Here is a 27,942-nt window from a genome sequence, read left to right on the forward strand (position 1 = left end):
GTGTAATCACACAAAGCCTGTCTGAACGCCTGTGAAAGGTTACGGCGGCGCTTTCCGAGCGGTGCCGTAACCTTTCGCGGGCGCCCAGGCGGGTTTTGTGTACCTACGGAGGCGGCCAAGCATCCAGCCCAGCTCGCAGTGGCCCCTGATGGATTTGCCTGCTGATCTGTGAAGTTTTGCCACAGCCAGCCTTTAAAAAAAGAAATAATTTTAAAAAAGAAAAAAAAAAAAAAAAAAGAAAAAAGAAAAAAAAAATCCCTTTCTCTAACAAAGCAGCAGGTTAACAAAAAAGAAATCAGTGTTTTTAAAAAACGTGGCTCTGTTGATGTTTGATGGTGCTTTGCAGCGCCTTCTCTGCACAGCATCTTCCGTGAGAAATGCTGCTGAAGGAGTGGAAATGCCTTAAATTGAGGCGGAGGTGGCAGCTGAACTTAACCAAGGGCTGTGACTTGCTGCACGGGGACAAAGTCCGGCACATCCTGTAAACCCCGGCGAGGCGGATGGGGAGGAAGGCGGCGGACTTTGCACGGGAGCAGCTGGCACCGCTGTGGCCAGACCTGGGGCAGCCCTTCAGAGCCCTGAATTAACTGGGATGGACGGACTCAGACACATCTGAGGACTGCTGTATCCAGTAACAGTGATGGCCGTGGGCTTTTGTCCTTGCCACCATCCAAGTAACACCCATCCTATAGGACCCACCCTGCTGGGAGCATTGCCATGACTAACTCTCCATGTTTCTGCACCCTTGATTCATCCCAAGAAGCCAGTAAGGGTTTAGACATCCTTCATGAGGGTGCAGTTGTACTCCAAGAGCCAATCCAGTTCTCAACGAGCCATTGCTGGGACAGCAACACTGGAGCACCACGAGGAAAGCTGCTGGCAAACCCCAATCCCAAGCAAGATGGGTTTTGTGACTGAGTGACGATGGAGAGAAGCCATCAGGCCTTGGCACGATTCCCATGATTTCCAGGGTGATGTCTGAAAAATGGTGAAAATATTCTGCCCTCCATGCAGACCTTTTCACTGACATCCTGCCTTAGGAAAGGAGCCACAAAACATCTTGCATCCTGGCATCCCTGCAGTGTTTTGCTGCGCAGCAATGGAGCTGTGGTGCATCCTGGATCCCTGCAGCGTTTCACTGCCCAGTTTGGAGCTGCAGAACACCACCCTGCACCCCCACATCCCACAGCAGCGGCGGTGACCCTCCCCAAGCAGGGCATGGCCACCAACAAGGTCACAACACACACGACTTCCCAAGCTCATCCATCCCTGGGGAGCGGGTTTGCCCACGCAGCACGGACTGAGCACCACTGATACTCTTTCCAGGCAAGCTGAAAGCTCGAGCAAGCAGCTCAGCTTGGAAATCAAGCACAAGGGAAGGTGCAAGATGTGGGTGTGAGGCGGTGGCAGGAGGAAAATCCCAGCTTTCCTCACCACCTGCCAGCACAGGATCCCAGCCCAGGCCACGGGCATGGCTTTACCCCGGCAGCACCGAGACAGGGCTGTGACTTCAGGGGCACAGACAAACCCAAAGCAGGGCTAATCGTCCCCAGAAATCATCTTTGCGCATCTGCCAGGGGTCAGAGATGAGGATTTTTGGGGAGGGGGGATTGCAGCAACTTTCCCCTCCTCTCCACTCATCTAATCCCCCAGGCTAATCCCTTCCAGCCATATGGAGCCCTCACATCCCAAACCTGCTCCAAGGCTGTCCCTTTGCACACTCTATGCCCCAGGGAATAATGCTTTGGACCTCAAAAGTGGTGTATGGGTGGGGAAAGGGTGTGATTCCCCCTCCAGACCCCTGAGAGATCCCCAGCCACTCTACACACATGGTTTCTGAAGAAAATTCACATTAAAACACTCAAAATCCAGGCAAGCACAGCCCCATGTCTGGTGTTCCCTCCCCTTTTTCAACAGCAGGGTTTATTGCAGTTATTTGTAGGTGCTGCCCCCCAAAAATAGTGTTTCCCAGGTCCGATAATTGCTCAAGGCATATCAAAATTAATAGAGCAGCTAGAGCAAAGGACAGGAGGAGTAAATCTGACGTAAGCCACTGTGTAATTCAGTGTTGTTCCCAAGAACTGGTGGCTTTCTCCACTGCCAAAAAAAGCCAGGGGCTAAGCTAGCTTGGAGGGGGTGCAGATCTCCCCTGGTAGGCTGGGATTTCTTGGGAGGGGGAGGGTGAACAGGAAAAGGCATTTTAACCATTTCAGCATGTTCTGGAGGAGAAGAGGTCCAAGGGATAAGATGGAATTCACCACACCACCTCCCCTCCTGCTCTGCTGCCTCTCGCCTGCCACAACCTGGGGATGGGAAACACCGCTCAGAAGTGGCCTCATGTTTTATTTACCTTAACACCAGCTCTCTGCATTGCTTTGGTGTTGCTGGCACTGGTGATCCAGGCACAGCTGAGATGCAGGACTTCCCCACGGAAAAGTCCTCCTGGGGTTGCACAACTGACAAGGTGCACATTGGCATAGGGGAGGATTTCTGATAAAAATACGGGTTTTAATAAAATCACTGTTTTCTGCAACAGAGCGGTTTTGTTAGATGCAACTCCAAACCACATCACCCTTAAAGCTTACAAAACACTAATTATTTCTCTTCTAAGAGCAGCTCTCCCTGTCAAAACACAGTGGTTAATACAAACCCCCCATTTATGAACTGGGAGCTTTTTGAAGCCAGCTCTGGAGGGACCCTATAAAACCAGCGTGCAAACCCCTGCCCCCTGACCCAGCAATAAACTGGTACGTGAGGCAGGAAAACTTAAAGTCTGGAAAGCAAGGGGGAAAAAAAAAAAAAAAAAAAAAAAGAGCCCCAGGCTTTCAGACAGCAGAGAGGGGGAGGGAGCGATGTGAGAGTTGAGCATCTCTGCAAGGTCTTGTTTAGACTGGCAGTGCTGGGAAACACCTGGCTACGGAGCCAGTGAGTGGAGTTCAAGGGATGGCCCGGGATGAGGAGTGGAGGCAGCACAGGCATGGTGGCCATGGCCACGAATTGCTGGTGGAAACTTCCTGATAGGCTTTTTCTCTTTTGTTTTTTTCACATCCACCATTTGATATCCATAGGGGAGATCAGCTCCTTCGCTCCCCACAACACCCTGACACAAACCCAGGCATGACAGCGGTGGCACAGCCCCCCCAGCACCCTCCTCTCCAGGGTGACATTCCTACGAGAACCAGCCTGTGATGCTGACCATCCTCAGTCCCCAAAGCTGAGCATCCCAAAACCTCCCAGCTTTGAGAGCTGCTGCAGCCTCACCTCCCTGAGAGCAAAACCCCCCTAAACTCCACAGGGAGCTCCCCAAAAAGCAGAGGATGGCGCACAATATTCCAGTTGATTTTTCTAGGTCTCTGTAAAGGCTGGAGAAAACCCCCCCACCCCTGCCCACCCTGCAGATTCCCAAGTACTGGTGAAGCTCCAGGGCTCTTTGGGGTTCCTCCCTGCCCTTATCCTGGTGGGACAGAGCACCCACCACAGCAGCCCCCAGCACCCACCAGGCTTTCGGTGGCCAACAGCCTCTCCTGGGAAAACCCTTCCCAGCTGCAGCATGGAACTGACACGAGGGACGAGGGGCCTTTGTGCAGGCAGCACCCTGCTAAGCCACACAAAGCTGGGAGCAGGGGGGTTCAAAGGCTCCTGGTGCAGGGAAGGGGCCCCTCCATCTCTCCCCCCTCCCCGGGCACCGGCTTTTGTATCGCCTTGGCCGGATTCGTCAACTCCCCTGCCGGAGCTGGCTGGGGCCTCCTCCGCCTGCAATCCCTGCGGATTTTACCTCCGGGCAAGAGCAAGGGGGGGAGAAAAGGGGGGGCAGCCCAGTGCCTTAAAAGAGCCTGGTAAAAACAACAGACTGCAGTTGGGGGATAGATATACACGATGGCTTTAAAAAAGCACACCGCCGAGGAGAGTTTGATGGCTCTGCCAAAAGGAAAGAAGTGTCTTCCCACTTGCAAACAAGAGTTAATTATAGAAAAAAAAAAAAAAGCCCAGGAAAGTGTTAAAACCATCTGTGCCACGAGGAAGAGGCTGGGGCTGGGCGGGTGAAGGCAGCAGCGCTGACAGCTGCTGTGTACAGGCAGCCTGGACTGCTCCCCCGGCGCCGCACCGTGCCCTGCCATCCCATCCTCCTGCCCTGCCATCCTTGCTGTGACATCCTTCCACCCTGCCATCCTTGCCCTGCCATCCTCCTGCCCTGCCATTCCTGCCACACTATCCTTGTCATGCCATCCTTGCCGTGCCATCCCTGCCACACTATCCTTGCCGTGCCATCCTCCCTCGCCAGCCGCAGGTCCTACCTGCCCTAACGCGTACTGGGGGTCCCCAGCAGGATCCCCCCCCCAGCAGCCTCCCTCCTGCAGGGATGCACAGGGCAGGAGCTCCAGGTGCATCAGGAAAAGGCACCACCAGCCCCCAGAAGTAGCCTGGATGGCACAGAAGGGACGTCCCTGGGATGCACAGTGCAGTCTCTCCTGCTCTAAACATCTCCCACTGAAGCACCACACCAGTACACCCCAGGAGAGAGACCTCTGAGCACCCGTTTTTACTCCACACCCTAGAGAAACGTGGCCCAAGTGATGATGCCAAGTGCCCTGCACTGCCTCCACCATCTCCTGGGCAGGGCTGAGGATGGACATGCCCCCTGCCGTGGGAAGGACGGGATCCACAGGAGGCCAGGCCAGCCCGCAGGGCTGCGCACAGCGCCTGACCCCGCAGCCGGATCCCGACCGCTTCACAAATATTTACCTAGCTGGTTTTTAAACAAACCCCAAATGCCAGAGAGTTTAAAGTCCATGTCCTAAACAGCTCCTGTCTTGCTCTTGCCTGCCCTCAGGTCCCCAGCTGCCTGCCCAGGGAGCCTCCAAGCCCCTGCACCCTGCCCCGACCCCTGGGTTTAAGGAAACTGCAGGCAGCAGGCTCCTGCCTGGCCAGGCAGCCGGGCTGGAGGCAACTCTTCTGCCTGTGATTTTATTAGGGACATGCAGGCTGGATGATGCCTGAACATGCAACCAGTGCAGTTCAGAGGAGCCCTCATGTTGAGGAGCTTCCATATAGATTCATCACAGAAAATAATTAGCCGTAATTAAGGGCTTCTGGTTTATGGCTCCAACAATTGTTTAAACAGCAGAACCCTGCTCAAATTAAGCTCAGGGCTCACCAATTAATATTTCTTTACCCTGCTACGGTTTAGTTTCAAACTTCTGCTCAGAGAGCAGCCTGGGCTGCTCAGATCAGGGCTGCCACTCCTGTGAGCAGGCAAAGGAGCTGCGTGGTTGGGCCGGCCCCAAACCCACTTTATTTTGAAGCAAAAACCTGTTGAGGGTAAGAGAAGGGAAGAAGGAATGGAAGGATAAAACTGACAGGAACTGGAGAACATGACAGCGGATGAAGAGCAAGAAGGTGCTGCCAGTTTGTAGATGGCTCTGAGACGTGACATGGCACCAATGCCCATGGCACAGACGGATCAGCTGCAATCTTGGCTCACCAAATCTGAGTTTGAGGCAGTTTCAGGCTCTTCTGTGTAGCAACTACCCACCAGGCCAGCCCCCGCCCCACCTGCGGCGCTCCCTCCCTATGGACAACATATGGCACGTCTCACCTCATTAGAGACATAACTAGCAGAAATAATAAGCAAGTCTTTACACAAAATCTGAACTAGTGCACTAGAACAGGCTCTTCAGCCCTGAGGTTTTTGGTGTGTCCCACCAAACCCTGTTCCAAAATCCAGCTGTGCGTCCTGTAGCCTGCTCGTCCTCCACACCACCAGCTTGGGCAATATCAACTGGGCAAAGCAGAGTTAAATGTGCAGATCAATACTCATATCAAGGCAGCTTCTGAGAGGTTTCAGTTGGTTAAGTAGCCTTGAGATTTTGGCTGTGAAAGGCAGTGCTGCTGACGTGGCCGTAGGTGCACTCCGGGGTCATCCATACAATTGCGATCTCCGGAGGAAGTTGCTGACGAGAGGGAATCATAGAATCATTTATGTCAGAAAAGACCTCTAAGAACATCGAGTCCAAACGATCCCCCAGCACTGCCAAGCCCACCACTAAGCCACGTCCCCAAGGGCCACATCTACACAGCTTTTAAATCCATCCAGGGATGGCGACTCCATCACTGCGCTGGGCAGCCTGCTCCAAGGCTTCAGAAGCTTTTCAGTGAAGATATTTTTCCTAATATCCAATCTAAACCTCCTCTGGTGCAACTTGAGGTCATTTCCTCTCATCCTGCCTGTTACAGCTGCTGGGATAGGATGCAGGAACCCCTCATGGGTGGAAACCTGCAAGCAGCTCTACAACACATACACTAAAACTTTTACTTTTTTCCACTTTTTAATTAACACCAGCCCTCTGCCACCGTGCACCACGAGGGACCACATTGTGATGATGCAGTCCCATCATGCAGTCCCACCACGCTGGACCAGGTAAAGGACAAGAGAAGAGGAGCCTACACGATGGCCTGCTAGGAGTTTTGTCCCCAGCATGATGGGGACATCAGATGAGGATGCTGGCCCTCAGCCTGGACAGCTTCTCCTCTCCAAGACAGGTCCTGAAGCCACCCCAGGGCCACCAAGGAAAGGCCAGATGATGCTGCAAATCAGCAGAAGTCTTTCCACTGTTTTCTTTGAGGAAAAAGCACGTTTACCTCTGCGTCTGCTTTCACCAGCAGAAAAAAACTTTAGAGACTCCTAGGAGCAAAACCCCAACGCTCCTCTGTCACCCAAAAGGGCATCCTCACAGACACGTGAGGCACAAACCAGGAGCACTGCTGGCTCCTGCCAGCTGCAGGGTTTTTCCCAGTATGATCGAGGAGCACCGTGGGAAGCACGCACGGAAAACAACCATATCATAAACCAACTCAACTTCATGACCTGAACGTTTTAAGACATAGCAGGAGCCTTTGTAGTGTGGCCATAACTGCAATATATCAGCTAGCCATCGCTTCCACCAAGATCTAGTGCTCCAGATCTCACAGCAAATGCTGACTTAAAGACCCATATCAAATACATTATGATACCACTGTTTCCCGTTACCCACGCTGATGATTCAATTAATTTAAAAACAGCAGTGAAATTTAATTTTAACATTAACCCTGCAATCCCCAGCAAACGCCAGCTGGGAAGGCGGCAGCCACCTGCCCAAGTTTGGATGGACAGGAGGGGTAGGAACAAAGCGAAGGGGTAAAAGATGAGGAAATACAGATGTGAGAAGCAAAACAGGGCAAAGCAGGTTCTTTTCTAAACCGTCTGATGGGGTAGAAAGTACAGGAAAGTTTGCAGGAGAGACAGGGAGCAGATGAGGGGTTGCAGAGCAGCATCTGCAAAGGGTTTCATTGAGAAGAGGCTCTTGCAAGAAAGGCTCACTCTTCTCCTTCCACTTCCATCAGTACCACTCAAACTCACAGGGTCCTGCCCAACTCCAAAGACAAATGCCATGCAGAGCACAAAATACACCAGCAGGCACCCTCCGAAAGGACAGCCCCCAGAGCCTGCCCAGGCCTTGCCTCGGATCCATCAGCAGGGCCAAGGGTTAACAAGAACCATCAAACGGAGAGCAATCTGCTCTTTCACAGGGGTAAAAGGTTGCCCTTTCGAGATCTGCAGGGATGGTCTGCACGTAGGCTCAGGCCTCGGGTCAAGTGGGGTTCACCCAGGGCTCCAGCAGGCAGCCCAGCTCACACAGAGCAGAGCGCAGAAGGGACACGGCCGCCCGACCAGCTTCCCTCCCCGACACGTGGCCGGAGAAGAATAGTTAGCCCAAGCAGAGCTCTCCCATCTGCTTTTGTTTTCCACTCTTCAGTCCTGGGCTCTGCTAAAGCCCCTGAAGTCACCGGGCATCTGTTCTCCTCCACCCATCGCAATCTGCCAGCCACCGCCGCTCTGACAGCCATCCATCACGCCGTAATACGCTGACCACGAGACCCAGTGGGACATCATTTTCAAGTCAAATGCTGCAGTTAGCATAAAATAAAGCATCGCCCTGGTTTGGTTTTTTTTTTTCTTTCTTTCCCCCTTCCCGACGATCCCGCAGCTGCAGCAAGGGACTCGGTATGCAACAAAAGTGAAGGGGGGGAAAAAGGCACAGGAAAATGGCAATTCTACTCTTCTGAGTCATAACAATTATGACGTTGTGATAAGAAACGTTTTCTATGAATTTTTAAGTACCAGTAATCCTGTTTTGCAATTGTCCCCCGGGAACAAGGCGACAGATTGAATGGGGCTGACAGTTATTTCCATCCTGCCGAACGCGGCTCCGACGCGCCGTCTCCTCCCTCCGAACTTCCCGGCCCAGCGCCCAGCCCACCGCTCCAGCTTGTTTGGTGCAAGCAACATGGAGCTGGCTTGGCCACTGGTGTGACCGAGGACATCCCCAAACAGCCTCTGAAACCACCCCACGGGCTCCAAGCCCCAAGCACACACTCTTCTGTGCGCCCACAGAGCAGCACACAGGGAGGAGATGCACCTTTGGAATCTCCTTTTCCCTGGACACACAGCCATGCCCTCAAGAAACCTTCAGCTGTGAGCTACGAAGTGAGCTGAGCGCCTTGGTTCCCCCAATCCTGCCACAGCAACCACCCTCGGAAGTCAGGAAAGATGGAGATCAACAGGGAAAGCACTGCTCGATGTTTTGCTACTTGAGATTCCAAAATTTTCACCGCCACGCTAAAACTCTGCAGATTTATCTCACTGATACAGGAGAGAAGGCGGCAGGAAACACCTTTTTGTTCAAGTCTTTCAGACTGGGAACAAAACCAGCTCCTTTTACCTCTTTTGTAAAATGAGCACCGTCATCAGAATCAGTGCCGAGGAGCGAATTTGTTTTGCAGAGGATCAAATAAATAATGGATGACGAAGGAAAGCTGCCACGGCGAGCCTGCTCGGGAGATGCTCTGCTCTAGGCAGCCTTTCCCGAAATGCTCCTAACAGATCCTCACGCTGGCTCCAGCTCCAGCAGTGCTCCCCAAACCCAGGTACCAAGGGGTGCTCTGGCCAGAATGACACTCTCCAAGACATTATGGCTGTTGTCTTTGGCAACCCTTACCGATGATGAGAATGTGTTTTAGTTGCTGCCAGGCAAGGGAAGAGATGTGGGATGTGCTCCTACAAACCCAGGGCATTGCATGGGCCTGGGAGTCCAGCAGCCTGGCACAGGGCAGCTTCCCTACAGGAAAACCCAGTTTGCTGTCCTGTGTTGGCCATTCTCAGCCACCAGCCCCTCAGTCTCAATCCTTAAAAAAAAAATCTGTTGTTTATTTTTTTTAAAAAAAGAGGAAATACTAAATTTCTGCTTCCCTGCAAGCAGTCACCCCATGCCTCTGCCACCTCCGCCCTGGAATGGCTCTGTGCCACCAAGCCAGAGCTCAGCAAGTGTGGGGACCATGCCACATTCCCACCTACAAGGAAAGCTTGGGCCTTCAGTGCTCTATAGCCAGGAGACATTAAAATCAGCCTGTCAATTTACATGCAAATTTATTTTAGATGCGACAGAGGGCTTACAAAATAAGGTGTACTAGATGCTGTTTGCTTCTGCTAAGGCTGGTTTGGCTCCCAAGGGTGCTGGATGGGTGAGCTTGAGGGGCAGGTGCTGGGATGCAGAGGCTTTCACCTCTGGATCAGTGTGTGGCTGAAACCCAGCTCCCCAAGGACCAGAACCCTGGGTGTGAGGGCAGCGCAGGCACAGAAGCGTGCCCACCACCACTGCCCCTCTGCCTGGCAATCCCTCCTTGGCATGACCCCACCTCGGTAAGATTCCCCCACATCCTTTGTCTTGTGCTTTGTTTCCCTCCTCAGAGCCTGGGGAAGCCTTCCTCCCCTCCTCCTCCTCGTCCCCAGCACCCAGCAGGTCCCCGGGGCGGTTTCTCAGAAAGCGCAACCGTTTCTGCAGAAAGTTTGGCACTTGGGGCCAATGGCAGGAGTTTCTTTAATCAACTCAAATGGCATTTTCTGCAGATAAGTCTCCCACTCTCGGCCGCCAAGAAAAAGCCAGTCAGACAGCAGCAAGGGAAAAAAAATACCCAACCCAACCCCCCCCCCCCACCCAACAGAGGCTGCAAAGTCACCGCACAAGCTCGCAGGGTGATTATTTATAGCCTTTCCCTCTGCAAAAGCCAAAAATAATTGTTCCAGCCCAATTAATGAATTTCTGAACGCTGGGCTCAGGGGTAGCCACCAAAGTGCAGCACTTTGAGCTACTTGCAATGTATTGGGCTCTAGAACAATGTATTTAAGAAGGGAGAAAACTTATTGTGCAGGAGCAACTGCAGACAGAGGAGAGAGGAGTGAGAAGATGAAAGCAACAACGCTGCAGACCCCAAGGTCAGTGGGGAAGGAGGGGGAGGAGGCGCTCCAGGCACCAGAGCAGAGATTCCCCTGAGCTCCACGGAGCTCCATGGTGGAGCTGAGATCCCCCTGCAGCCCATGGGGAACCCCACACTGCAGCAGGGGGATGCCCAAAGGAGGCTGTGACCCCATGGAAGGGACCCACCCTGGAGCAGTTTGGGAAGAACTGCAGCCCAGGAGAAGGACCCATGTTGGAGAATTTTGTGTAGGACTGTCTCTTGTGGAAGGAACACCATGCTGGAGCAGGGGAAGAGTGGGAGGAGTCCTCTCCTGAGGAGGAAGGAGCAGCAGAGACAACTGTGATGAACCGACCACAGCCCCCATTCCCTGTCCCCTGGAGCTGCTGGTGGAAAGGAGGGAGAGAAAACCAGGAGTGAAGTTGGGCCCAGAAAGAAGGACGGGGTAGGGGGAAGGCCATTTAAGGTTTAGTTTGTATTTCTCATTATCATTTTCTGATTTGATTGGCAATAAATCAAATTCATTTTCACTCACGTTGAGTCAGCTTTGCCTGTGGGTGATGTTTCCCTGTCCTTATCCAACCCATGGGCCTTCCGTGGTATTTCCTCTCTCCTGTCCAGCTGAGCAGTGACAGAGTGGCTTTGGGGGGCAGCTGGCACCCAGGTGGGCTCAGCCCAGCACCTGCAAGTGCCACCTGCTGAGGTGGGGTGGCTGAAGGCCATGGGCAGCTCTGGAGAGCCAACATGCCGTGGGCACGGCCGCGCTTCCCGGAGGCCAGGGTTTGGGGAGCAGGATGTGTCTTCCCAGCCCATCTCCATGGGGCTGAACTGGAGCTCCCAAGGGGGTCCCCAATAAAGGGCTGGGCTCTAACAAGGTTTAACTACAGCCACTGCTGAACCCCAGAAACCCCTGTGAAAACCTGACCATGCTCACCAGCTGGGAACAAATGTGGGAAAACACTGAGTTGGGATCCTTCCAGCCTGGCCCAAACCTAGCAAGACCAAAAGCCTGCTGCAGCCCCCTCCTCAGACATTCCACCCTTCCTCAGCTTCCCATTTCTCCTCACAAGCCCTCTGGTTTTGTTTGGAGAGCGTTATCCCTTCTCCACAAGCTCAACCCACTCACACCACCGCTGCCCTTTCTACCAGCAGGAGAAGAGGAGCAACTGCATTTGCATGGGAAGAGAGGTGGGGGGAAAGCACCAGGCATCCTCTCCAAGTTCCCAAGCTCTGCAAGCAAACCTTCTCTAATAAAAAAAAAAAAAAAAAAAAAAAAAAAAAAAAAAAAAAAAAAATTACATTGTCTTGGTTTTGTCTGGGATAGAGTTAATTTTCTTCCTAGTAGCTGGTACAGTGCTGTGTTATGAATTCAGTATGAGAACAACATTGATAACACACTGGTGTTTTTGCTGTTGCTAAGTAGTGCTTACTTCAAGTCAAGGACTTTTCAGCTTCCCATGTTCTGCCAGCGAGGAGGTGCACAAGAAATGAGGGAGAATGGCCAGGAGAGCTGACACAAACTGGCCAAAGGGTTACTCTGTACCACAGAATGTCATGTCCAGTATATAAACTGGGGGAATTTGGCCAGGAAGCCTGGAGACAGGCTGGGCATTAGTCAGTAGGTGGTGAGGAATTATATAGTGCACCTGTTTTATGGTTTACTTCTCTCTTTCTATCATGTCCCTTTTCATTCCTATTATATTTTATTTCAATTAATAAACTACTCTTATCACAATCCATGGGTTTTACTTTCCCCTCCTGCCCTCCATTCTCCTCCCCATCTCACTGGAGCAGAGGTATGAGCAAGACATATGGTACTTAATGTGGTTTAATCCCAATCAGAAAATCATATATATACATATACCCCATATATATGGCACGTGTGACAAACATCCACAGACCAGAACTGCTGCTGGTGGAGCCAAGCCAAGGGGTGGTTCAGGGCTCCACAGTTGCTGCCCTAGCAGTCAAAACTGATCTCCCAGATTGGGTATCACACACCCTGGGAATATTCATCTCTTGGCTAGCCCCTAGACAAGCCAACTACCCACAACCCAGCATGAGCCCCAGACACAGCTGCTGAGGACATGGATGCCTTTTGAGGGAGAAAGCCTGGGTTCCCTCTGTATCCCATCTCTGTCTGTTGGCTTGACCCACTGAGGAGTCTCAAAAAAATACCAGTTTTGTAAAAATTGGTAAAGCAGGGAGAAACCCAACTGCTCTGGTAGCTCCAGCTGAAGAGCCAGCAGAGGAACTTGTGTGGGAACCCACACTAGAGATGCTCCCATAGCAAACCCACAAATAGACACATTTCTTTCTTTTTAGAGACAGCATATACTTTTTCCTTATTGGGGAAGGAGTTTTCCTTTGCTATCCCCCTTGGGAGGACCAGATGTGTCCTGCTGAGCTGCTCTCATGACAGCAAACCCCCGAGGTCCCCGTGAGACGCGCCCTACGCTACAGAGCACCCTGTGCCAGCAGGTGCTCCCACCTCAGGCAGCCAGCAGAGCAGATTCCTAAACCCACCAAAACCTGCCCGTTCCTTTCCACACAACTCATCCCACCCCACTACCATCTCCACCTCTGGATGACCCCCAGAGGGAGAGGCGCACATCCTGCATCCACGGGACACCTCCAAGCAGCGCGAGCTGGGGCTCGAGCCCGCCAGCGCGGGCTTCAAACTGACCTAGAGCACCCCAGATGGGAGGAATTCGGGGCAGGGGGACCCTATCTTTACCCCTGCAAAGCTCTGCCCCCCCTTTCCCGCGAGGCTGTGCTGGCTGCAGCCGCTCCCGCGATCCAAGCGGAGCAGATGGCACGCGCAACACTTACGGCTTCGCTTTCCAGCCGCCATCGCAGAGCTGCTTCCCAGCAGGGCGGAGGCGGGGGGGAGACGGCTTTTTTTTTTTTTTAAATATATTTTCCCTGGGAATTTTTGATTTTCTTTTAAAAAACCCCCATGTATAACCCCGTGCTCGAGCCCCCGGAGCCCCCGGCAGCGGAGCATGGCGCTCCACGGAAGGACGGTGCATGCTGGCTGATTGGCAGCCTGTCCGTCTGTCCGTGCCTGGGGACCCGGCTGACCGCCCGAAATCCCCGCCGAGAGGGACAAATCCTGGAAAGCCTCACAAAGCAGAGATATGGGAAAAAAAAAGGGATGAAGTGATCAAAAAGAGGGCTTTCTAGGGATTCTGCTGGCTCGCCGGGATTTCTTCCCTTTGCCTCCCTCCAGCCTCTGCCTCTGCCATCCCAGTCCTGAGTGGAGAAGACCCAGAGGGAAAGCAGAGCTGTTTCAGCTCCCTGGGACATTGGTCCTCCTGTCTCCATCACATAAGATGGAGCAAGGGAGATGCTGTCCCATCCAGGCTGATGACAGGCTCTGGGGCCATTTGCCAGCTTGGGGATCAGACTTGGGGTCCAGTGTCACTACATGCCACAGTCCTCTCATCCTACTCCGATGGCTCAAACCAGGTTTTCTACTTCCCAGTGGAAGCCAACACCTCAAATGAGGCTGGGAAACCATAAATCTGGGCATCGCAGACACCAGATTGCTTTCAGCAGCCGCGCTCTGCACAGAGCTCGGCGATAAGTAACAAAAAGTCTGTGCTTTGCACCACTGATTTCTTGTCTGGGGATGCATAAAACCTGGAGATGACAGATCAGCACCTCGATCCAAGAGCATCCCCGCCCTCACTCTGCCGGAGAGGCGGGTAAACAAAGGCGGCTCTCCCCGCCGTCCGTCCGCAGGCAGCTGCCATCGACGCCGTGGAGTAGTGGGAGGGGGAAAAAAACAAAAGAGGTCTGCACGCTGGGATCTGCGGGAATGGGATGCCCCTGGCGCTATCCCGGCCCTTTTATTCCATGGGTACCCAGAGGGAGCTTGGCCCCAGCCCTTTGGACACCCTCCTTCCCGCAGGGTCTCCTTGCCCAGCCATCCTGGCGGGGTGCCAAGGGCAGAGCCACACTCCACAACCACTCAGCATCCAGCAAGGGGGAAAACATCCCGGGTTTGGGCACAGAGAGTGGCTTGGCCATCCTGGCAAAGAGCTCAAGGATGATTTGGACCAGGATGCAACAGTTCTGTGCCGACGGGCACTGTTGGGTGTGACCAACATCCATTGGAATCCTGTGCTGGATTGCTCAGGCAGAAGTTTGAGCCCCATCCAATGGTGCACAGAGATTTAGTAAGGCCAGATCAGGCAGGGAAGATCTGGGATGCAGTTTCTTAATTTAGATGGCATTGGAAAGGACAAGTGGGGATCACCAATGCTTTGCACAGGGTCGTGACTACAGCAAAGGAAAAGGGACAGTGCTGGGAAATGCCAACTTGAGGATGTTTTAACAAAAAAAAAAACCAACAAGGTGGCCATGGCTGTGGCAGTGAAATGCCCAGGTCTTGGTCTATCCATCCGTGGGTATGTGCTGGTTGTGCCCCTTGGCCCAGTGAGCCCAGAGGCACCTAAAGCAGCTGGAATAATGCTGCCACTCTCCTCCCAAAGCCCACCAACCTTCCCCAAAATACTGGTTGGATGCTGCATCTCAACTCCATCACCTTTTCCAACCACTGTGCTTCCCTGTTCATGCCCCATCTGTTTGTTACTAGAGCCACAGACCCCAACACACAGGGTTTGGAAGTACCAATGAGCACACCTTCAGCTCTGCGGCCGCATGGATTATTTCATCAGGGGCCACCACGGCAAATCCTTTCAAAGGAGGAAAGGCAAGGTAGGAAACCATCTTTACAATCCCAAAGTTGAATAATTATCACCTGGGCTGCGGGAAGCCCTCTCCCCCTTTCTGAGCAAGAGCTCCCAGGACGCAGCAGTGCCCAGGGAGGGGACAGTGCCGCTGGCCCCTCCGGGGCTTTGCCAAGGAATGCCGGGGGCGGCAGCGGGGGGAGCAGCGGCGGTGGCGGTGCTGGGAAGGGAACCAGCTGGAGAGCCGCAGCCTCATGAAATAATGAAATGCCAAACCAACCCCTGCATCTTCCACAGTCTCTCAGGTCACCTACCAGATTAGGAGGCCTGTTGCTAAGGCAACCATATCTTGCAAGTGCTAGCTGAACTTCCCCATCGGTTTTAACCCTTTAAGGAGCAAAAAAAAAAAAAACAACCCAAACCAAAAACAACCTCCCTAAGAAATACGTATGAAAATAAAATGAGGGGGTAATGCTGATGATGCAACCCACAGGAGACCAGTGGAGGCAAAGGGGGGGCAGCTGGGAAGGGGAAGCAAAGGGAAGGCACCCCAGCAGCCACCTCCTGCACAGTGCACGCTGTGCTGGCTCCTTTCCAGGCAGCTAATAAAATTATTCGGCATCCACACACGCACACAAGACCCAGCAAACTTTTGATGCGCCTGGCACAGCAGCAGGGGAGTTAAAAAAAAAAAGCCCCTCCCTGAAAGGCAACAAAAAGTAAAAAAAAAAAAAAAAAAAAGCCCCTCCTTGAAAGGCAACAAAAAGTCAGGTTATGCATATGAAATGGGGGCAAACAAAGCAAAAATGGAACTTTTTTTCTTTGCAATTTTTTTTCCTCTGGTGGCCTCGCAGACGCTGGGCAAGCCCTGATGCCTCGGCAAGCAGCCGGCAGCGCGGCGCCGCACAGGAGGGGACAGATGGCCGGCACAGCGACGGCGGGATGGAGGCGACGGGCACCCGTGGCCACCTCACCAGTTCTGCTGCAATCCACGGCCAGGAGCATCCAGAACAGGGATGCACGACTTGTGCTCTGCGGCCATAAAACAGAATAATAAAAACAGCCCCTTCTACGTGCAAGGATCGTGTCCCAGTGGGGTGATGGGGATCACAGTTCCCTCCTCTGGGAGGATAAAACCCCCACTCAGACTGCACACCAGGCAGGGAGCCCTAAATCTTGCAGCCCGCTGGGTTAACAGGGAGGCCTGCGAGCAATTAATAAACTACTCAAAATTGAGGATGTTTTAACGCCCTTTAAGGAGCAAAAAAGGGGGGGGGAAAAAAAAAAAAAAAAAAAAAGGAGCAAGGCAATGCACAGGCAGCACAAGGGAGGAGGAAAAAAAAAAAAAAAAAGAGAGAGGGAGAGGAGAAAGAGGCATGGAAAGGAGGAGAAAATGTGGAGCGGCATAAATCAGGCGCGCGGGGGGAGCTGGGGAGCACAGCAGCACGTGCTGCGTTCCAGGCGCACAGGCAGCGCACGCGGACGGCTCCTGCCTGGCAGGATGAGCACCGGGAAGCAACCGGCCCCACGACCCACAGAAAGGGGTCCCCAGCCCCTCCCGGTGCTGATTTGAAGCGGGGTATTGGCTCTGCTGGGCAGCACACCCGTCATTTCCATGTTAGCCGCTGTGGGAAAGAAAAAAGCCTCTGCTGGTGCTGGTGTAAAAGATACTCGCTGGCAAAAATTAGAAGGGTTTTTGCACCCTTCTTCCCACCCTCAGGTCAAGCTGGGGACAGTAGGTGTCCCCATTTGAATTCCCCTCAAATGAGAGCAGCAAAATGGAAACTTGCTCCTGAAAGTCACCGTCTTCCCACCAGCCTACTCCAAATTTATAATAAAGAGAGGGGCAAGGCTCAGTGCAAAGCCAGCTTTGCTCTCACTGAGGGGCTGCAGTGGGATGGGCTTACACCATGCTAAGCAGCTGCTGGTATTGCTGCCTGGCTGTGATCCTGCCCTCTGACCTCACCTCCATGCCAGCACCCCTGCACCCTGCCAACCAGCTGACAGGAGAAACTTAATTAGCCATGTCCATCAACCCCAAACATCTGTAACCAGCAATATTTACAACCAGAAATAAAGAGGAGTGACCTTCGCGGTGTTGAAAGACAGTTGGGTTCTTGTATTACAACAGTGGGGACAGGCAAAATTCATTATCTCTAATAGCCATCCTTATAACCAGATTAAACACAAAGGCAGCAATTCCATATTCCCTGACCCGCCACTGTCCCCATCCCGAGCAGAGGGGAACTCCCCCAGCCACAGCACTGCTCACACAAACCCCACGGCTGCTCGTTCAGCTGATGTTTATGCATGTGGCCGTCTCCATCCCTCCCACCCAGAAAAGACAACACCCTGGCTCATCCCACCCCAAGGGCTGGGACACCCAGCTGGGGTCACATATCTCCTGGTCCTCCTGCAGGCAGCTCTAAGGAGATGCTCAGCTCCCCTGTGAACGCTCGGGAGGTACCTGGGGTAAGCTCCCTGCTACACCAGGAATGCTGTGCTGGAGATGTTTGCTCCCAGGATGCAAGCGAAAAGCACTCCGTTTCCAGAGCCCAACCAAACAGAGCCCAACCCTCCAGAAACCAGCACTGTCAAGTCCCCCATGCTTAGACATCCCCAGGCATGATGGATTTTGTCCTGAAGATGCAGCCAAGGCTTTCACCTCTGGCTGTGAGATCCTCGTGGTGCAAATCACCGGCCAGGGAGCCAGAGCCTGTTATTTTCATCAGAGGATGTTTTCTGTGGGGACCTTCAGCTGCCAGCCAGGAGAAACAAGCCACTGGAGAAAACCTGAGCCTCCTAATGGCTTTTCCTCCACCAGCCCCAGCTCCAGCAGCAATGTGAGGGCAGCTCCTTCTCCAGAAGATGAGCACCAGCGGGGCCAGCTGGTTTCTCCAGTGCTCAGCAGCAACAAGTCAAACTGCTTGGAAAACACTTAAGGTTGGGGGGGAAGCTTCAAATGGACCAGGCGGACGACGCACCGCGCTGGAGCAACGGTAAAAGTTAAAATTAATTAGCTGGCAGGATGACAAAGAAGCCATTGTGCAGCACGGTGGAGCAATCCAAGTACAAAGGCTTTATATAAGTCATGTTGAAAACTCCTTGATGACTGCAGGTAAGGACGGACAAGCTGTCAGGACGTGCCACAACACCCTGAACGGCTCCGGGACAAGCAAATCTGCTTTTAACGATGAAATGAGCCCTGGGAGCCACAGCCTGGACTTTCTCTCCAGTTGAGACTGGCAAAGGTGTGAAGCACCTGGGTGTTATTGGTGCTGTAATACCCAGGATAAAACAAAACCATCTGTTTTGGGGTTTCCACAGAAAACTGCGCTTGAGCTGGGCTAAAGGGACCCATATGCAATGTGAAGCAGCATTTGCTGCCTTGTGAGCTCCCCACCTCCATCCCCAGCCATATCCCACAAAGCACATCCCTGCCAGAAGCCCCCGTGATGAGACCAAGCATTTCAAAGCGTGGCTGTCCCTGCCCCAAACCAGACCCCAAGAGGGTCTCACAGAACCAGACCCACCTCCTGGTTCACGCCTTGCACAGGAAGACCGCAACAGCCAAAGTGTTTCCAGCACCAACAGGCAGACCCAGGTTGTGTTCCTCAGGGAGGAGCAGGCACTCTCCCAGAGCCACAGGGACACCGCAGAGGGGCTGAAGCAGTGATGGAAAGTCACTCCAAGCTGCCACCAGCCATGACCCCCTTCCCCACCATTCTGCTGGCAGATGGGCACAGGGAGCCTGGGTGTGATTGATTTACACCCCATCAGCTGCACAGCACTCCGGCAGAAAGGAACCAAGGGGGAGAAAAGCACCTTTCCCTCCTCGCTGTGAGCATCACTCGTGGGCAGGGACATGTGGGGGCTCAAGCAGCTTCTGCACTAGAGGCTGCCTTACCCCAAAAAACAGGATGAACCCCCAAGCGAGGGAGGAGAGGGCAAGGAGGATGCTCTGCTGGGCTTGGCAGGGCAGAGGAGCCAAGTGTGACACAGCAGCCTTATCTGCCCACCCCAAACCAGGGTGCTTCAAGGAAGCGCCCTGCCCCCTTCCTCAGCATGCCCTGCCTTTTTTACACTTTAAAAAAAAAAAAAAAAGGCAAAAAACATAACCCCAAATAACCAACCTAGAGGCTGAGTTAAAAACACTGCGTGGGGCAGGAAGCAGCCGCCTGCCTGGGGACGCAGCTGGGCAATGCCAGCTACCCACAGGGTGAGAATGGGGCATTTCCCACCTTACAGTTACTAGAAATGGGTAAATAAGCAAAGCCAAGGCCTGGCACACCCTCGCAGCAAGGCTGCCCTGGAAGGAAGGAGATGCCAGCCAGGCATTGCCATGGTGGGCACCAGGCAGTGCTGGACCAGGTGACCCAGGTACGATGACAGCTGTGTGGGTGGGAGCTGGGACAGGAGTGGGACACAGAAAGAAATCCATGTCAGGTAGGAGGGACTGGCTCTGGGCTTTTTTACCTGCTGGGAATGCCAAGGGATGCCAGCACCCCAGCTGTGCTGGGCAGGTCGTGCTCACCAGCAAGTCAGAGCTGTTGCAGTGCATCCCCCTGCTTCAGTTTGTAGCCAAAAAATTCCAATTATAGGTGCGAGCTCAGCCTTGATAGACCGTAAAAAAACCAGCCCAAATCCAGGGAAAAGGGGAAGGAAACCCCCCCACTCCAGCCCCTGTTTGAGGCAGGCAGGAGGGGTAGTGAGAGCTCATTTTCACTACAGAAAGCTGCCGCACCCCAGGAGGAGAGGCACCAGATCAAATGTTCAAGGGTTGATGCAGAAACATTAAGGAAAAAAAATTAAAAAGAAAATGTTAGCTCAAGACACAGCCAGAGGTCTTCCTTTGGACTTTATCTTAAGGCAGCAGGCGCAGCCTCGCACATGGACAGACAGACAGACAGACCAACCGACCCCACAGGCTCCCACCCAGCCTGGGGAACACAGAGGTGGAAATCACCTTGCTAAAAACCACTGGTGGTGGTGGCAAAGGCCATGAGGAGGAAGAGTAAGGCAAGTGGGAGGGCACTGGATGGCCAGGCACAAAGCACTGCTCTGTCCCACCACTCCAAAATACACAGGCACACGCCCCTCTGTCTTTATCCACATGTGCATCTTAAAGTGCATATTCCACAGATATAATGGCATATGTAGACATTTTTTTCCTGCTTAATTTTGATACTAACAGTCACCATGCATGCCACATTAAGCTCGGGCAGGAGAATGAGCGTTTCTCCTCTTATCAAAGGAAAAAAAATATATTCATTAAATGCACAAACTCAACACAAAAGAAAAGCTGGTCTTGCCACACAGAGCTGTGCCCCCATTCAAACCCAAATCTTGCCCAAGCCACCCAGGTGCCCCTCTTGCCCTGACTGGCACAGGAGACTGGTGTCACTGCTCTGGGGACGAGAGGAGGTGGCAGTGGGTGGGTGGCTGGGCAGTGGGGTTCCATCACACACAGGCAAGCAGCACCCAGAAACTATCCCACATTTTGGAAATCCCCCATTGACTGCACAGCTGTAGCTTTGCACTTAGCTCCTGGCACTTGTGGCCACAACCAGGAGTTTTGAGAGACCAAAGAAACCCTAAACTCCAAACCTAGGCAGGGGTGAGGTTATTTGTTCACTTGCAGAGACTGCAATTTTTGCTCCCTGCCAGCCTGGAGGAAAGCACCGTTTCTGCTCCACTGAGACCCCAGCCCTGGGTGTCCCCTCAGGGATCTGCAGGGTGAGGACTTGGAGGGAGAAGATTCTGGGAAATAGGGAGGAATGTGCCTGTGGACTGAGCAGAAGTGTCAGCAGAAGTCAGGGAGCCTCTCTGAGCCACGAGTGGGATGCTGGCAAGGAGGACACAGGATGCTCAAGGAGATCCAGCCCAGGCTGTGTCCTGCAGGCAGGGCAGGGCAGATCCCAGTGCTAGCCAGGCTGGACACAAGGCACAGGTCAGATCCAGCACCAGCCAGGCTGGACAAAGGGCACAGGTCAGATCCCAGCCCTAGCCAGGCTGGACACAAGGAGCAAGTCAGATCCCAGTGCTAGCCAGGCTGGACACAAGGCACAGGTCAGATCCCAGGACCAGCCAGGCTGGACATGAGATGCTCCAGGTGCTGCATCTCTGCCATCCCTCTGCCATGCCCTCTGTTCCCAAGGAAAACCAGGAGCAAACGTGGCTGCAGCAGCTCCCCCAGGAGCACCCCCAGCAGCGAGGGCTCCGCACAGCCGGGTGCCATTTCGGCGGTGCCAGCTCTGCCGCGGGGGCGTGAGCGGCAAGAGAGCAGGAACAGCCAGAGCCCCCCGCCCGCTCCCCAGGACCAGCTCTGGCAGCTGTTTCCAATAGAACCAGGGACAGCTTTACAAGAGAAAAACAGGGAACAAAAGGTAGGAGAAAATCCAAGTTTCCAAGGTAAGGAAGGAAATGATCAGGAGGACAGGAAAGTCCCACTCGTACCCAACAGACGGCGTCCCGACCCAACGCCTCCCCACCGCCCGCCGCCGGACAGGAGCGCCCGTGCCGGCCACGGCTTCCCGGCACGGCACGGCTTGGCACGGTGGCCCCTCGCCCTCTTTGTTCCTGCGAAGGGACCCTCGGAGGCTGGGGAGGGCAGGGCTGCGAGCTTTGTGCTCGCCCGGAGCCCAGCATCTGCCGGGGGCAGGCGCTCCCCCCGCGGGTCCCCTCGCCGGCCTCACCGCGCTCGCCCACGTGGCCGCCGGGGCAAACAATGGGATGGCGCTGGGCTGCCGCGCTCGCCACGCAAGGCCTTCCTCCTCCTCCTCCTCCTCCCCGCTGCGGGCTTTGCCTGCCACTGGAAGCTGGCCCCTCTCAGGCATTGGGGGGAGGGGGACTAAAAAGGTACCATATTAAAAAAAAAAAAGAAAAGAAAAACAGGGAAAGGAAAAGATACTCCAGTCTGGCTCGCCGCTGCACTGGTGCAAGGCATGCGGACACGCGCACGCCGGGATGGGCAATGGGGCAGCGCCTCCACGGCAGCAGCCAGACCCCAGCACCCAGCCATGGCACAAACCCCCACCTGACCTCCCATCCTCGGGCAGGATTGGAGAAATCCTTCCTCTCCTCCCGTCTCGCTCCCGGCTTTTTTGGAGAACCCCCTCCCGGACCGGAGCCAGAGAAACTTTGCGTGTTCGCACCATTTGTTGATATAAAACCCATCCCCTGCCTTACTTTTGCAGAGGCACTCGGGGTGGGGTGGAGGGGGGGAACGTCTGTTTCTATTTGAAACCGTCAAAATTAGCATTCAGTAATTAAAAATCACACCCTTTCTCTTAATAACCTAACCAGCATGATACAATCAGGTTGTGCCAACTCTTTAATCTAATTGACTAATTACAGATTTTAATTTAGTCAGTTACTGAACAACTGTTGACAATTTGTTTTCATTAGGGACAGAACAGGATAAATATTTAGGCTCCCCAGTCAAAGACTAAGACATAAGCTCTGGGCTCTGACCTCCGGTTTCACAATGGAGCCTTCTCCATGAGCATCACCCGTGGAAAGGTGCTGCTCTGCAATGCCCTGGTCCTGCTGCTGGGCAGCAGGAAGTGTGGAAGCCGAGGCTGCTCTGTCATGACAGCCAATGTTGTTTAAAATATAATATTAAACTAATCCACCCTTGCATGGTACTCCTGCAAGAGCAGGCTTTAAAGGACACCCAGGCTCACCAGTACCCTGAACTGGGAGGGGAGGCCGAGCCCAGCACTGCCAGGAGAGGGAATATCTGGATTTATTTATTTTTGTTGCAATTTTTTTTTTTTTTTTTGTGAAGTGATGTGGAGTTCTGCAGCTGCTCCTGGCAAGCTGCCACTCCTGAAGGAAACTCCTCTCTCCGGTTACCTACCAGGGAACCCTGTCCCTGCAGAGTGGAGCTGGATGGAGCCCAGACGGAGAGCAGTCCCACATGGAAACAGGACAGAGCTGTGTGTGCCACCACTGAGCCACATGCCCAGGGCTCACGCAATGCCTGTGGGGGCTCACAGGGACCACACAAAGCTGTTCCCAACCCCTGTCCCTGTGTTGCACTAAACCTGCCCCAAAAACAGCTCTTCTCCTACACAACGTGCTTCTCCTCCACAACACTGGCTGCACACAACAGGAGAAGCTCTCATGGACCACCACCACCACCACAGAAGTACTCATGGATCAACACTCTCACAGCTGCTGGTCCTACCCTCACAGCCATGAGTGCCTTGAACAAGGCCTTGCAACCTTCACTGGTCCTGGAACACGAAGAGAGCCTGGCAGGGCAGAGGAGACAGTCACACCAAACCCTTCATCCATGAAGAACATCCCTTCCCAGGGGTCCCACAAGGCCATGTCACCTGCCAGTGCACCATGCCAGGAGTTGGCCACACAAACCCTAGGGAGCAGATGGTGCTGTGACAAGGAAATGCTCCCAGCAGCCCAAGAATACCCAGGCAGTGATCCTGGGATGGGGTGCCTGTCCCACACCTGGATGGGGCATGATTGGCAGATTCAACATAAAAGAACCATCCCAGGGACACCCCCAGTCTGTACAGCCAGCAGACCAAAGTCCTTCCAGCCTCTTGGGCTTCACCTAGTTTCCACCGAGCGCACTAACTCCAGCAAGCCTGAATTCTCCATCCATCCATCCATCCATCCATCCATCCATCCATCCATCCATCCGCTTCAGAACCCCCTGAGATCTCTATCATGTTTTTTATATGAAACAGATCTCTCTGTTTCATATAAAAAGCAGAAGCCCCAAAGGTTGGTTGTCCCCAACCAAGACAGAAGGACAGGAGCCCCAAACATACCATCTTTCCCCAGACCAACCACGGCACCTCCAGCAGCAACCACCCCCACTGCTGCAGACATCTTTCCAGACCCAAGTTAGAAAGAACTGCAGCAGCTTTCCGAAGTTAAAAACAAAAGCAAATAAATCAATGTTTTGCGTTAATGGCAAGTTGAAGCCACAGCTACGCAGATCTTGTGCTGCAAAGAAAACAGCATTTCAAACGCTCCCAAGTGCAGGTCCTTCTCAGGAGGAAACTGGGGGAAACAGAGAGAGGGCATGATGAAGTCAAAGTCTTCATCAGCTAAAGGCTACTCTGAGTTTTCTCTCCTGCATGTTTGACATGAGCTGGCTGTGCAGGCAGAGCAATACCACAAAAAAAGTATGTAGCAACAGTCAACTAGATTTAAGTTCATTTTCTGTAGCTCGAGGCCAAAATCGACTGAAGTGGTTCTGGTGATCAAGTTTTCTGCAATTCCCCTTTCTGTGTATTAGCTCTTTGACAGAAATTCACTGCGGTATTTAAACTGGCAGTCATCACCGCTAACTCAAATTGTATTGGCTTTCACGGCGTTGAAATGCTCAACTGCGACCAGCCATCGGCCAATTCCCAGATAACGCGGCGGCTGAAATCCCCTGTCATGACGGGCGATCCCCTCGCACGCTCGCCGGCTCTGGGAGCGCGCCGGAACGCCGGCCTGCTCGCCACGGGGCTCGGAGGAACCTAAATCGATGGCTACGGGTTGAGTTTGAGGAGCTGGTGGTCCTGGGGTTGTTAGCTTGGATAAAATCTTTGGATACAGGTGGAAGAGGGTGACGAACAACCCTCCAACCAACACAACTCGAAACTCGTCTGTTTGTGTTAACAGACGCACAGACCTGCCAGAGATGGAAGGGTAGAGCGGAGCAGCATTCCTCCTGCCTGTGCCAGGTGAATCCCCACTCCCATCACTCTTCTCCCAACAAGCACCTTTCTACAAAGTCCCAGCAGGTTTTTGTCCCAGCTTGGGAGAAAAACCTTATGGGAAAGGTAAAAAGCAATACTTCCAAGCACTCACAAGACTCCACAGCTTTCAAGGGTCCCCTCAAAAAAGAGTGGAGGGATTTCTCCTTACTTTCTTAATTTCCTTCCTTACTTTAATTTCTCACTGAAGATTTAAACACTCAAAACTGGAGGGGGAAATCAGCAATTTGTCCTGCTGCTCCTAACAGTTCAGTGCTTTCATACAGTTATGCTGGAAAATAAAGTGGAAATGACACACCACGCAAATCCCACCCTGCTACAATGAGGAGACCTGCTCCCCCTTCCCAAAAGATTTGTGTCCCAGGCAAGTACCTCTCCAGTGCTGGCTCTGGGAAAGTGACACGCCAGGATCCCAAAGCATCCCCTTTCTGTCCTTACAGTAGCACATTATCAGAGTTAACACACACCATATTTTGGGCAAACACCAAGCAGCACACACAGATTTTGCCCATTGCTGGCCAAGTGTAAATACAATGCTCTACCAACCTGGGGCAAGACTTAGATTGGGATATTTTTAACCACAACCACCACATGAAGCAATTCATGACTCACTGATCCAGCCCCATTTGGGGCTCATATCCCATTTTAGCTGCCAAGCACCGCTGATGGGTGGCTGGGTTTGCTGTTTGACACTGCCCACCATGCTCACCAGCACCAGCACCATGCCTTGGAGAGAAACAAGGCTCTATTCACACTGCCACGGTTATCGTTCAGTTCTTTGGTCAATATTTAAGTTTTGGCCAGGTAGGTCCCTCGCCCTGTAAAGTACACGCTGTGCCAGGAAAACACCATTCCTCAGAGCGGGACTGTACCGTGAGCATCCGTCAGCAGCCGTGCCACGGAGAAGCACAAGCCCTGTCTTGGGGCCAAAACGTGCCTGGGGAAACCAACCCAGTGCCACTAAGCCAAAGCACAGGGGAGTGAAAATCTTAGGAGTTACCCAAAAGGTAAAGCACTTGGGGCTGTTAGAAAACTGCATTACACTGAGAATTAAAAACAATCAGGATTGTGTCTATTTACTGTAAGCTTAAAGCGACATGTATTAAAGAAGTTTATGTGAATCATCTAATGCACTCAGGCCTATTGTTAGAATTATTACCAAGCTAAAAAAAGATTAATTTCTCTAAATACACTAAATCCTCAGACACGATGAGTAGGCTGCTGTGGATGGAGCATTACCAGGTCTTGCCTGCTAATGTCATCTTCACCTGTGGTTCTGCTGCCCAAAGATTTACCTTTGCCTTGCTCCTGATGAGCCCACTGTCCCATCTGGGCTCCCAAAACCCCTGCAATTTGCCCCAAAACATCCAGGAAGCGAGAGAACCCAACAACTGCTAGACGTGCTGCTGGTTATCAGCTCTGACCCTCGGTTCAGGAGTTCACCATCTTAATCCGACCCAGCGAAAACAAGCAATGCAGACAGCGGCCGCAGGGATGGACAGACAGACAGACAAATTCCACCTAGCAAATACCCAGACACACTTCTCCCAAGACCCAGAAGGGTGGGAAGAGACAAGAGGCAGCTCAGCAGCCAGCCCAGCCTCTCTGGCACTGCCCGTGCCCCAGGGCCACCGCTGTGTCCAGTGCCAGCGTGTGAGAGCGCCACCGAGGTCCCCGAGACGCTCGCCAGCAAAGCCTCACACATCCCGAGCCAGGCATGTCCAGGCAACGAGAAACTTGGGAAGGGAGGAAAAATGGTTTCCATACCATAGTCTCCCCGGAGCAGACAAAACCAGCTCCTGCTACAAGGTTTAAACGCACTTGACTGGGGTCCAAGCCCGCAGCCAGGTGACTAATCCTTTGATGCAAATTCCTCCCAACGCTGCGGATGCGGGCACCGAGTGCGGGACGGGAGTGGGCAGCCCACCCGTCGCCCGTGGGGCAGACGTGCCATGCACCCTTGCCAAGAGGGGCTCTTTGGGAGACACCTCAGACTCAAGCACGCCACCCCAAAAGCATCATCCATCCCTGGGTCATGCTGCCACCTCTGCAGAGAGCAACCCAAACCATGGAGAGCCAAAGATGCACAACGACCAACCAAGGGGGGTCTGCAACACCAGCTTCAACAAGACAACACCTCTCCCTTGCTGGGATCAAGGGAGGACTCAGGAAACCCAGGAAGCCCCCAGCCTTGCCAAAGGCAGGGAGGTATTTATTAACTGGGGCATTCAACAGCGGTTTGGGGAATTCCCCCTTCTCCTCCCCACCAAAATCCAACCCCCGCCCATCCTGCAAGGTGCCCTCAGCATGAAACATCTCACCACCACAGTGTCCTCAGCATGAAATATCTTGCCATGGACCCTCTATAAACGCTTTGTTGTCCACTGCTATGCAAAACTTCTTAATTCTACCACTAGCCCGAATGCCTTTAAGTGCTTAAGATAAGTATCTGAGCTCATTTACATAATTGCAACATTATGAAATACTGTTCAGTCAAATCAGAACATTGCTGGTTTAAAAAAACCCCACGCTTTTTGCCAGTCGGTTACGTTAGGTTGGCTCTTGGTGCGCCGGAGCTCCCCAACGCCGTAATTACCGCGAGGATTAGAAACTTGTTACTCACGTAGTCATGAAAGGCTTTGGCTTCACTCGAATGTTCACAAGTGTCTCGCCTTTCGGGAGCTGCGCAGTACAGGTCCCAAAACACGCTGCACGGCAGGGAGAGACGGGAGAAGAGCAGTTACTCATCAGGGATCGGGCAGCCAGGTCAGCGCAGGTGAGCGGCCGGGACCACAGCTGGATCCAGCTGTGCATCCCAGCTTTACACTACCCGGACCTGACCGTCAGGAGTGGGGAAGCTGGCTGCTTCAGGAAGCAAAAGTAGCCTTTAAGAGGCAACACCTGGAAGGGACAACCCCCGTGCGACTTCAGGGACTTCTCCCAGCCTCGCAGCCGCCCAGCCCCGCTCCCCTGGGCGCCCCAGTGGCCCCGGCACAGCCCGGTGCCTGCGGCCGGCCCGGCAGCTCTCCAGCGGGAGCCCTGCCCGCCGCTCCCGCGGGGCCGGGGGTGGCTCCGCCGCGCCTCGACGCCCGCGGGGAGCGGGAGCCGGGGCGGTTCGGGGCTCGCCGCCGCTGCTGACTCACGCCACTACCGGAGCTGTACCCCGTGGGGGCCCCGCGCCACCGGCGCGCACCCCCCCACCCCCGGGGGCTGCT

General features: G+C 53.4%; 1 protein-coding gene and 1 long non-coding RNA gene across 4 annotated transcripts in view; one reads left to right on the top strand and one right to left on the bottom strand.

Moving 5' to 3' along the window:
* SSBP3 (single stranded DNA binding protein 3) overlaps window positions 1-27,460 on the bottom strand; it is a 54,032-nt gene extending 26,572 nt beyond the window's left edge. For all 3 annotated transcript variants that reach the window (XM_041483049.1, XM_041483048.1, XM_041483047.1), the window contains exon 1: window positions 27,351-27,460. The gene's annotated coding sequence lies outside the window, so the exon portion shown is untranslated. The remainder of the gene's footprint in view (window positions 1-27,350) is intronic.
* On the top strand, window positions 10,139-10,739 carry LOC121361943. The gene is made up of 2 exons (XR_005956422.1): window positions 10,139-10,309; window positions 10,543-10,739. It is a non-coding gene; the product is annotated as an uncharacterized LOC121361943 (long non-coding RNA).
* Window positions 27,461-27,942: the final 482 nt, after the last annotated feature.

This window comes from Pyrgilauda ruficollis, unplaced genomic scaffold, assembly GCF_017590135.1.
Source record: "Pyrgilauda ruficollis isolate IOZ18807 unplaced genomic scaffold, ASM1759013v1 scaffold6, whole genome shotgun sequence".
Classification (NCBI taxonomy): Eukaryota; Metazoa; Chordata; class Aves; order Passeriformes; family Passeridae; genus Pyrgilauda; species Pyrgilauda ruficollis.